This window comes from Palaemon carinicauda, chromosome 37, assembly GCF_036898095.1.
Source record: "Palaemon carinicauda isolate YSFRI2023 chromosome 37, ASM3689809v2, whole genome shotgun sequence".
In the NCBI taxonomy this organism is placed as follows: domain Eukaryota; kingdom Metazoa; phylum Arthropoda; class Malacostraca; order Decapoda; family Palaemonidae; genus Palaemon; species Palaemon carinicauda.
The window spans coordinates 31,661,503-31,671,502 of NC_090761.1; the positions used below are offsets into that span (position 1 = coordinate 31,661,503).

The 10,000-nt window shown below is 35.4% G+C and overlaps 1 pseudogene; it reads left to right on the forward strand.

Moving 5' to 3' along the window:
- LOC137629257 (uncharacterized) overlaps positions 1-10,000 on the forward strand; it is a 64,773-nt pseudogene that overhangs the window by 49,406 nt on the left and 5,367 nt on the right.

Here is a 10,000-nt window from a genome sequence, read left to right on the forward strand (position 1 = left end):
TCAGCAGACAGACCTACAGGCTTCCCCAAAACCCCCCATCCTTAGCTCACAAGGATGGTGGGGTTACAGTGACCAAAGAAACTAACGAATTTGGGTGAGACTCGAACCTCAGTCTGGCGTTCACCAGTCAGGGACGTAACCATATCGGCCACCACAATACGAGATTAATGATAAGGAATTCATCTCATGGCGAAAAAAAAAGGCTTGAATGACATTTGTTCAATGATAAGAAATATAACGATGTTTCACAAATATACAAAAGACAATTATATATAAATTACAAATTTTGCTATGTTGGTAAACTTGCGACTTGAGTCAAGTAAATAAATAACTAGAACAACTCGAAAAAGCCTACTGAAATTCTTCGAAGTGTTTAGGATACTGGAAAACTTTTAAAACGAATGTCTTCAGTTTTCAACAATTGGGGAAAACATTTTATTGTTTGGAAAAATTCTCAATAAGTAAGGGAAAGTTTCTCGATAGCCTTTTCAGCCTTCCAAAAGTTTTATTGGTGGTAGAGAAGCATAAACACAAATAATCTGTAAACAACAACAATAATAATCTCCTGTATATAATAAAGAGAAAGTGTATGGATATATATATATATATATATATATATATATATATATATATATATATATATACTCTGTGTATATATATATATATATATATATATATATATAAATATATATATATATATATATATCCGGTAACACTCAGTCTCTCTCTCTCCCCGTGCCTCGGATATGGGGGGAGAAAGAGTAGTCATACCTTGGTAAGAGGTAGACTCGGAAACCACAATATCCCACAAAATGCCTGAACTGCCGTGATGAGGTTAGGAAAGGGGGGAGAGGGTGGGAAGGGTTGAATCTGTGTGTATGTGCGTGTGTGTACATATCTATCTAAATATTTAGTCGTCATTGTTGACGGGTCGCGTACACCAGTAGTAGTAGTAGTAGTAGTAGTAGTAGTAGTAGTAGTAATAATAATAATAATAATAATAATAATAATTTCTTGATAAAATTAATAAAAATCATTAAAATCACTTTTATGATGCAGCAGCAGCTGCAGCAGCATTAGTAGTAGTAGTAGTAGTAGTATTAACAATAATAATAATATTAATAATAATAATAATATATTGATAAAATAAATCAAAATAATTAAAATCACTTTCATGTAATAATAATAATAATAATAATAATAATAACATCCTATTGATACAATAAATCAAAATCGTTAAAATCACTTTTATGATGCAGTAGTAGTAGCAGTAGTAGTAGTAGTAGTAGCAGTAATAACAATAATAATAATAATAATAATAATAATAATAATAATAACAACACCCTATTGATAAAATAAATCAAAATCATTAAAATCTCTATGAAGTCAGTGGATGACGCAACTCCGAGGCCAGCGAGCGATTCACAGTTGAACACCTCCAAAGTCGATGATTCATATAACAATGAGTCACCTGAATCTCTCCGTTGGGTTGGGTGAGGTGGGTCATGGGAGTGGCAGGTGCGGTCATCACGAGAGTAAGTCGAGTGTGTAGCACAAACGTCCTTGTAAAATGAGTCATTGTTAATGAGATGGTCAAGAATTGCCAAGAAATAACATAACAACGGAGATTCTGCGAAAAAAGTTTGCTTGTTAGATAGAAACAGGGATGTCAATATATGCATTGCAATACTGAAAGCAAATAAGAAAGATGAAATTCTGTGAAAGAAACGGAATATTGAAATGAATAAAATTATTATTATTATTATTATTATTATTATTATTATTATTATCATTATTATTATTATTATTGTTGTTGTTGTTGTTATTATTAGAATTTGGTATACGCGTTTCCTTTTCTTTTTCGAAAAACACTCACCGAAATAAAGATGGATAAATAGATGTTCAGAGCAATAAAAAAATAAATATCTTTCAAGTTTTGTAAAGAAACGCAACAACTTGAACGTTGCGACATAACGTTGAAATCAGGACATGCATCAAGAAAAGCAAAAAATAAAAGTATAAGACAAGTATTGATAATTCTGTGCAAAAAAATTACGAAAAAAAAGATGCGAGATTTAATCTGCAGTAGCATATAGGTTCGGAGAAAGAACTAGCAACAAGGATTTGACTTCCTATAACTTTGGAGAAAAAAAAAATGAAAAAGCTCCTATTTCACAATGAGTATAGATCACGGGTTGCCAAATTTCAGTTATTAAGTCCACTGAAAACCAGGGTGAAAATATATTAATGTTTATGCGAACATTTAAAGTATTATTATTATTATTATTATTATTATTATTATCACTCGCTAAGCTACAACCCTATTTGGAAAAGCTGAATGCTATACGCCCAGGAGCTCCAACAGGGAAAAATAGCCCAGTGAGGAAAGGAAAAAAGGAAAAATCAAATATTTCAAGAACAGTAACAACATTAAAATATATATTTCCAATATAAACTATAAACAATTTAACAAAACCAGAGGAAGAGAACTAATATAGAATAGTGTGCCCGAGTGTATCCTCAAGCAAGAGAACTCTAACCAAGGACAGTACAAGACCATGGTACAGAGGCTATGATACTACCCAAGACTAGAAAACAATGGTTTGATTTTGGAGTGTTCTTCTCCTAGAAGAGCTGCTTACCATAGCTGAAGAGTCTCTTCTATCCTTACCAAGAGGAAAGTAGCCACTGAACAATTACAGAACAGTAGTTAAAATCTTGGGTGAAGAAGAATTATTTGGTAATCTCAGTGTTGTCAGGTGTGAGGACAGGGGAAAATCTGTAAAGCATAGGCCAGACTATTCGGTGTATGCGTAGACAAAAGGAAAATGAACCGTAACTAGAGAGAAGGATCCAATGTAGTACTGTCTGGCCAATCAAAGTACCCCACAACTCTCTAGCGGTAGAATTTCAACGGGTGGCTGGTACCCTGGCCAACCTACTACCAAGCTGTCGAAGTGGATAGCAGCAGGAATCGAGATGGATACTTTCCCATTGTTTTACTGTTGCAATATATTTTGCTTTTGACTGATGTGAATGAAGTTAACCGGACACATTTACCTAATGTCCTACTCTAATCTAACCTTTCTAATATTCCTATATTATTTGCTAAGCTACAATCCTAGTTGGAAAAGCAGGATGCTATAAGCCCAAGGGCTCCAACAAGGAAAATAACCCAGTGAGGAAAGGAAGTAATGAAAAACTAGAAAAGAAGTTTGAGAACAACAATATTAAAATAAATGTTTCATTTATAAACTATAAAAACTTAAAATAAAAACAAGTGGAAGGGAAACAAGATAGAACAGTGTGTCCGAGTGTACCCTCAAGCAAGAGATGTCTAACCAAAGACAGTAGAAGACCAAGGTACAGAGACTATGACACGAACCAAGTCTTGGAGAACAATGGTTTGATTATGGAATGTCCTTTCCCTAGAAAAGCTGCTTACCAATGCTATAAAAAACATATAGTACAATTCTTGAACTCCAGGCCCCAAATTTTCGTTCTAAACCAGTACAAATATTTTCCGCGTTTTTATTACCCATTCATAAGGTACATCAGTATTAACAATATCAAGTAAATGGTCAAATTTCTAATAAAATATAACAAGACATTACAAATCAACATTTTCGGTTTTTTTTTTTTTCCCCGGCTCTGCGTCTTTGGTTTTCATGCGACAGGAGGGTCTGGCAACTCAACGCCGGAGGATGATTAGCATTTTTAGGGGCAATAAGAGACGGTTTTTGTTTCACTTGTGTTTTAAAGCTCCAAGGCATCTCATGGTTCCAGAAATAGACTGCATGAATAGCAATGTTTTTTTTTTTACTCGTCTGTTTATTTCAGCGAGTTTTCGCGAAGAATAAAAAGGAAAGGTGTTTGCAAAACTTCACTATTTCGAGTAAACGTTCGCAGTGGTTTTCTAAGATGTACGAAGGAGAGTAGGGATTACAAATACTGTTATTTTGCATAATAAATCATAGAATTCAAAATGCAATGTATATTGTACACTGCAGCCAGATGCTGAACATGAGAGGAAAAGATACCCGCCAGAGCAAAATTGGACCATGGTTTGTATTAAGGTAAATTGCGTAAGTAAATTATGAGGAGAAAATTTTCTCTTTTCCAAAAACTCCAGGCTTCTAGTCTTGTAACTCATTTAAGAACCAATTCTGAAGTCTGAAATTTTTAATTGCGAGCTAATTAACTCGGCGAAAACAGGAACAAGTTAAATGGAGTGCAGTTTTCTCTCTTTTTTATATTAAAATAATCAAGAGGAACTGCAACCTAATGCCAATATGAAGCCCATTCCCAAAGTTTCAAATGAGTAGTTATAAAGAAAATAGTAGTCTATCGAGGAAGAAGGCACCAAACGCCTTTGGTAGAAAGCAGGTTATAGGGCCCAGGAAACCAAAATACAGTAAATTTCCATCTTCAACACCTAAACATAAAAAATGAGTGAGATATATTACATTCCGGTTGTGGTTATCTAGTGAAAACGTCTCTATGCTTTTATGTTGACAGGCTGACATAAGTCTTTTTATAGTTTGTATATCATGAAATATCTGGTTTAATGATGTTATTGTATTTAAAATATTCTATTTTAATTGTTCATTGCTTCTTATATCATGACTCGCAATACACAGGAAAGGAGTTTAAGCTCCACTTGAACTCTGAAAGATTTCACTAACGTCTGCTACCTTACTATCCCTGAGTGCTAGGGATGTGGGGCTGGGAAAACCAAAAGGTCAACCTCCTATGTCAAAAACAGCCATTAACTAAACCTCCCTGGTTTTTCCTTAGGTGGAAAGTGGGATGGGACGGTGATTTTGACAAAGCATCTAAACAAGTATGCTGAAGGTATTTATCTGTTCCCTAATTTAAAGTTTGGCTTTCGCAAAGGCATCGGTCGAAGTCCTTTCAGTCTCTAATGCTTTACAGAAATTGCTTGAGAGTGGTCAAGAAATTCGTATGATTGGTATTATTATCATCTGATAATAATAATAATAATAATAATAATAATAGTGCCAATCATTATTATCATTACAGGCTAAGCTTCAACCCTAGTTGGAAAAGCAGGATGCTATAAGCCCAAGGGCTCCAAAAAGTGAACAAATAAAATAAAATATTCAAAGAAAAATAAGAACATTAAAATATATCTTTCATATACAAACTATAAAAAAAACAAGAAGAGAAATAAGAATGAACAGTGTTACTGATCTTAATATATTTCATATCTTTTTGTTCTCCAACTGATTTCTCATATGGTTTATCCGTATTTTCTCTATTTTCTTTCTACCCTGGGATGCTTTCCCTGCTGGAAGGCTCAAGAGATTGTAGCATCCTGCTTTTCCAACTGGGGTTGTAGCTTGGCTAGTAAGGTAGAATAGTCTCGTTAATTATGGTAAGCAGCTCTTCTAGGAGATGGACATACAAAAAAAAAATCGTTGTTCTCTAGTCTTGGGTAGTGCCATAACCTCTGTACTATGGTCTTCCACTGTCTTGAGTTAAGAGTTATCTTGCTTGAGGGTACACTCATGCAATGCACGTTATTTTGTTTCCTTAGTTCCTATACTCACTGGGCTATTTTCCCTGATTTTTCAACTAGGGTTGTATCTTGGCTAGTAATAATAATATGGCTGGTCTCTGTGATATTGTGCGAAAAGTCCAGTGTCGTATCCTTTGCTTCTGGAATTTGATCGTCCTTTAAACCTTTAGTAACTGCTACATAAACCCAAGACCGTCTCGAGACGGCCTTGATAGACCCTGCCATGCCACTGTATCTCAATACTAGCGTTCAGCGATCCCTAATCAATATAAACTAACCTAATCTGAGAAGAAAAAGTTTATCGCTGAATCCTGCAGTGCATTCCTTCTACCTAACCCGCTCTGATTTTCCTCTGCTTCTGACCAAAGCTACACAAGATTGCTCCTCACGATCTTTGCATGTTAAAATATGGAAACGGAATATAGAACGGAAGGTGGCACGAGATGTTATATAACTTGTACCTTTTCTTCTTCTTTGTCTCCATCTCTTCCCACTTCTATGTGGGGTCGATGTTTCTGGGCAGCTTTCTCCATCTACCTCTGTACCACATTTCATCACCGGTTAATCCCTTTGATCGAATAACTTGTACCTTTTATCTTGTACATTATTAAAAGCAACCCCCCCCCCTCTCTCTCTCTCTCTCTCTCTCTCTCTCTCTCTCTCTCTCTCTCTGTAATCTATGTAACCAGCTCCTATCTAACTCAACCAGCATTTGACGGAAAGAGTATCTCGGGCAATCACTCACTGAGATACGCAAGAGCGAGTGAACATACCGACAAATCAACGTCTGACTGAAAGAAAAATTGGCGAAATGATCCATAATTCAGTCAATTTGCTATTAATCAATTTATTTCGAATTTCACTCTAAAGCTGTGTCATTGAGTTCCACTCCAAAATATAATTTTCTTTGGAATATTAAATTTAGAATGAGAATAGACGTTCATCCATGCACATACGTATACAAATTCTTTTGTATAAACTCCAAATTTTATGAAAGAAATTAAGCAATTCATTAAGCAATTCATATACTTGGAAGGAAATTCAAAGTTTGTAATTTTTATGAATTCCTACATAGTTTAATAATAATAATAATATATATATATATATATATATATATATATATATATATATATATATATATATATATATGAGAGAGAGAGAGAGAGAGAGAGAGAGAGAGAGAGAGAGAGAGAGAGAGAGAGAGAGAGAGAGAGCGCCCTCAAATCTCAATCTAATATAGAAACGTGAGGAAGTCGAAATCAATGTAGCGCAGCGTGTTAATTCAACACTGTATCTAAAGTTTCAGAAAATCCATTGAAAATAGTGTGCCGGCATTAGGAAATACATTCAAATATGATTATTTTTTCATTATCTTTTATTATGAAATACACAATTACAATCTTACAGTTTGCAACATATATACATCATAGTATATTTACTTACATAACTTTTTATTTTACATATAGTGTATTTACAATTGAATTTTTGCTATTTATCTAAATATGTTTTTAAATCAAAAATATATCTAGTCGTGAATACTTTTTCAATAGAAGTTTTAAATCCTACGTCGTTTTCTGCTTAGTTGTGGTGGCCGGGTGGTAGCGCCCTTGCCATGCGATTGCCAGACTGGGATTCGAGTCCCACTCAAACTCGTTAGTTCCTTAGGTCACTGCAACCTCACCATCCTTGTGAGCTAAGGATGGGGGGTTTGGGGGAGCCTATAGTTTTATCTGTTGAGTTATCAGCAGCCACTGCCCGGCCCTCCTTGGTCCTAGCTTGGATGGAGAGGGGCTTGGCCGCTGATTATATGCAATATGGTCAGTCGCTAGGGCATTGTCCTGCTTGATATGGCAAGGTCACTTTCCCTTGCCTCTGCCATTCATGAGTAGCCTTTAAACCTAATATATTAAATTCTAACCGTGATAACCACAAGTACACACAAACAGACATACACAAATGTGTGTAAGTGTGACTTACGGTACCCTTTCATTTTGCTATTCAAGATGTGACTGCTGTTTTTAACAAGATAATAATAATAAGTACACTTGTACAATTCTTACACATAATTATACATTCTAAATTACTTTAACTCGAATCAACAGTCTAAAATTGCTGCCACGCAATACTCTACACCCGGCTGCAAAAGCAAGAGTTCGCTTCAAAAAGCCCGAGGTGAAGCATGATAGAATTCCCCGGCTTATATTACACGCAACCGGACACAGTTGTAGCAGCAGCAGCAGCAAAGAGCAGCAGCGGCGCCGTGGGTGACGGTGGGTCCGCTGCCGCCGCAGCGCCGCGTTGTGAGTGGATCCACAGAGGGCTGGGGGAGCAGGAGAGCAAAGCCACGAGACGCATGCATCTCCTCCATCCCCCAAAATGCCACCACCTTCCACCACCTCCCTTCGAACACCAGTAAACGCGTGGCCTTTGGAAGTGACGGTACGTCGCGGGGCCTTGACGAAAGCGCCCCTTCGGTTCTTCGTATCTGAAGAAGCTCCTTGCTCTCGTCCTTAGAATTATCATGTCCATATCGGAGGAGGCTCTTCTCGCTGAAATTAAGAAACACGAAGTGCTTTACAACAAAGCTCACGCTCACTACAAGAAGAATCGAGTGCGGGAAGCTGCGTGGGAGGAAATAGCTGAAGCCTTGCAGTATGACTGTGAGTAGGAAGGACAGTGTGAATAGGCTTCACGAGTAACGCATCATTCATATCATGACACTAAATGACACGAATGACTTCTATATTAATCAATACCACATTCTATACGAATTTTTTTTATTAAGATAAAAACTCATATACACATTCTTTTCGATAAAATCTCATTACTTATCAACCAGGACACCCAACTTGCTTAGAAACACACACACAGACACACACAGACACACACACATATATATATATATATATATATATATATATATATATATACATATATATATATATATATATATATATATATATATATATATTTGTGTGTGTGTGTGTAATATCATTTCACAATTATATATATATATATATATAAACATATATATATAAGGTATATATTTATATATATATATATATATATATACTGTATATATATTTATATATATATGTATATATATATATATATATATATATATATATATATATATATAAAATCATGCAATCACCATAAATCTAACATTCTAACCAATGTATGCAATTACTTCTGTTATCAGTATGAAGGATATGATTCCCATTATCTAACAGTGGAGCAGTATATGACAACGACGATCATAACAATGACCGAAACCCGAAAAACTTACTTGTAGAACGCGAACAGTGATAAGCCACGTGTGGTAACTTGGCACAACGTCACACCGTATTTAGAGAGAGAACGCAATAGCTGTGAATTTCCCAGACTTTTTATTTTTTTTATTTATGTAGCTGCCACCCAAATAGACGACAATGAAGACTTCGTGGATTGCGCTGCTTACCTCCCGCTTCTCCCTTTTTTGTTTTCGTTCCTAAAATACATTGCTGGTCACCAGAAAGCCCTTACTTAATAGCCATTTTTGGTTGCTATTAATATACATATGCTCGGAATTCCCCGCACACACATGAGAACTGTCTTACACATACACACACACACACACACACACACACATATATATATATATATATATATATATATATATATATATACATGTATATATATATATATATATATATATATATAGAGAGAGAGAGAGAGAGAGAGAGAGAGAGAGAGAGAGAGAGAGAGAGAGGCACACTAGTGTACACGACCCGTCAAAAATGACAGCTAAATATTTAGGTAGATACGCACACACACGCAGCACCTTACAATGGTATTACTGCTACTTCTCCCCCCTCATAGTCCATGGGCCAAATCAAAAAAAGGTTTTATTTTTTAAGTTAGTTGCACCTCCCTTGGGACTTTACTTTGAAGATACCGGACATTCCCAGGTCATAAGTGAAAACATTTTCACTTGTCATTTGCACAACCTGGCAGGGAATCTTTACTATGGTATTTTTGTAACAGAGGGATCAGCTTAAATGCATAATTATTATATAGTTCCAAAACGTCATGCCTGAGCATTTAAGTAGACACCAAACACTTGTAAATGGACATATTTTAATGATAGAATCAAGAAACTACATAAATATTAACAAAGTTTTATTCTTTTAACATTTTACCATCATTTTTGGGAGAACATTAGGAAAATAAACTCATTATTTGTGAAAATCTCCCAGCAAACTTCATTTTCAGTTTGGCGACAACTGATTGCCTGCTTAAGAGAACACCCATAACAAAAATTAGTTATTGTACTGTCATACAAACGTTTGTTGGAACCTTACTAAACTAAACTAAACTAACCTAACTTAACCTCAGTGGACTTCATCCTCATCCTTATCGACATCTTCACTGAATTCCCTATGAATATTGGCATTTGTGCAATTTGTACATCCACAG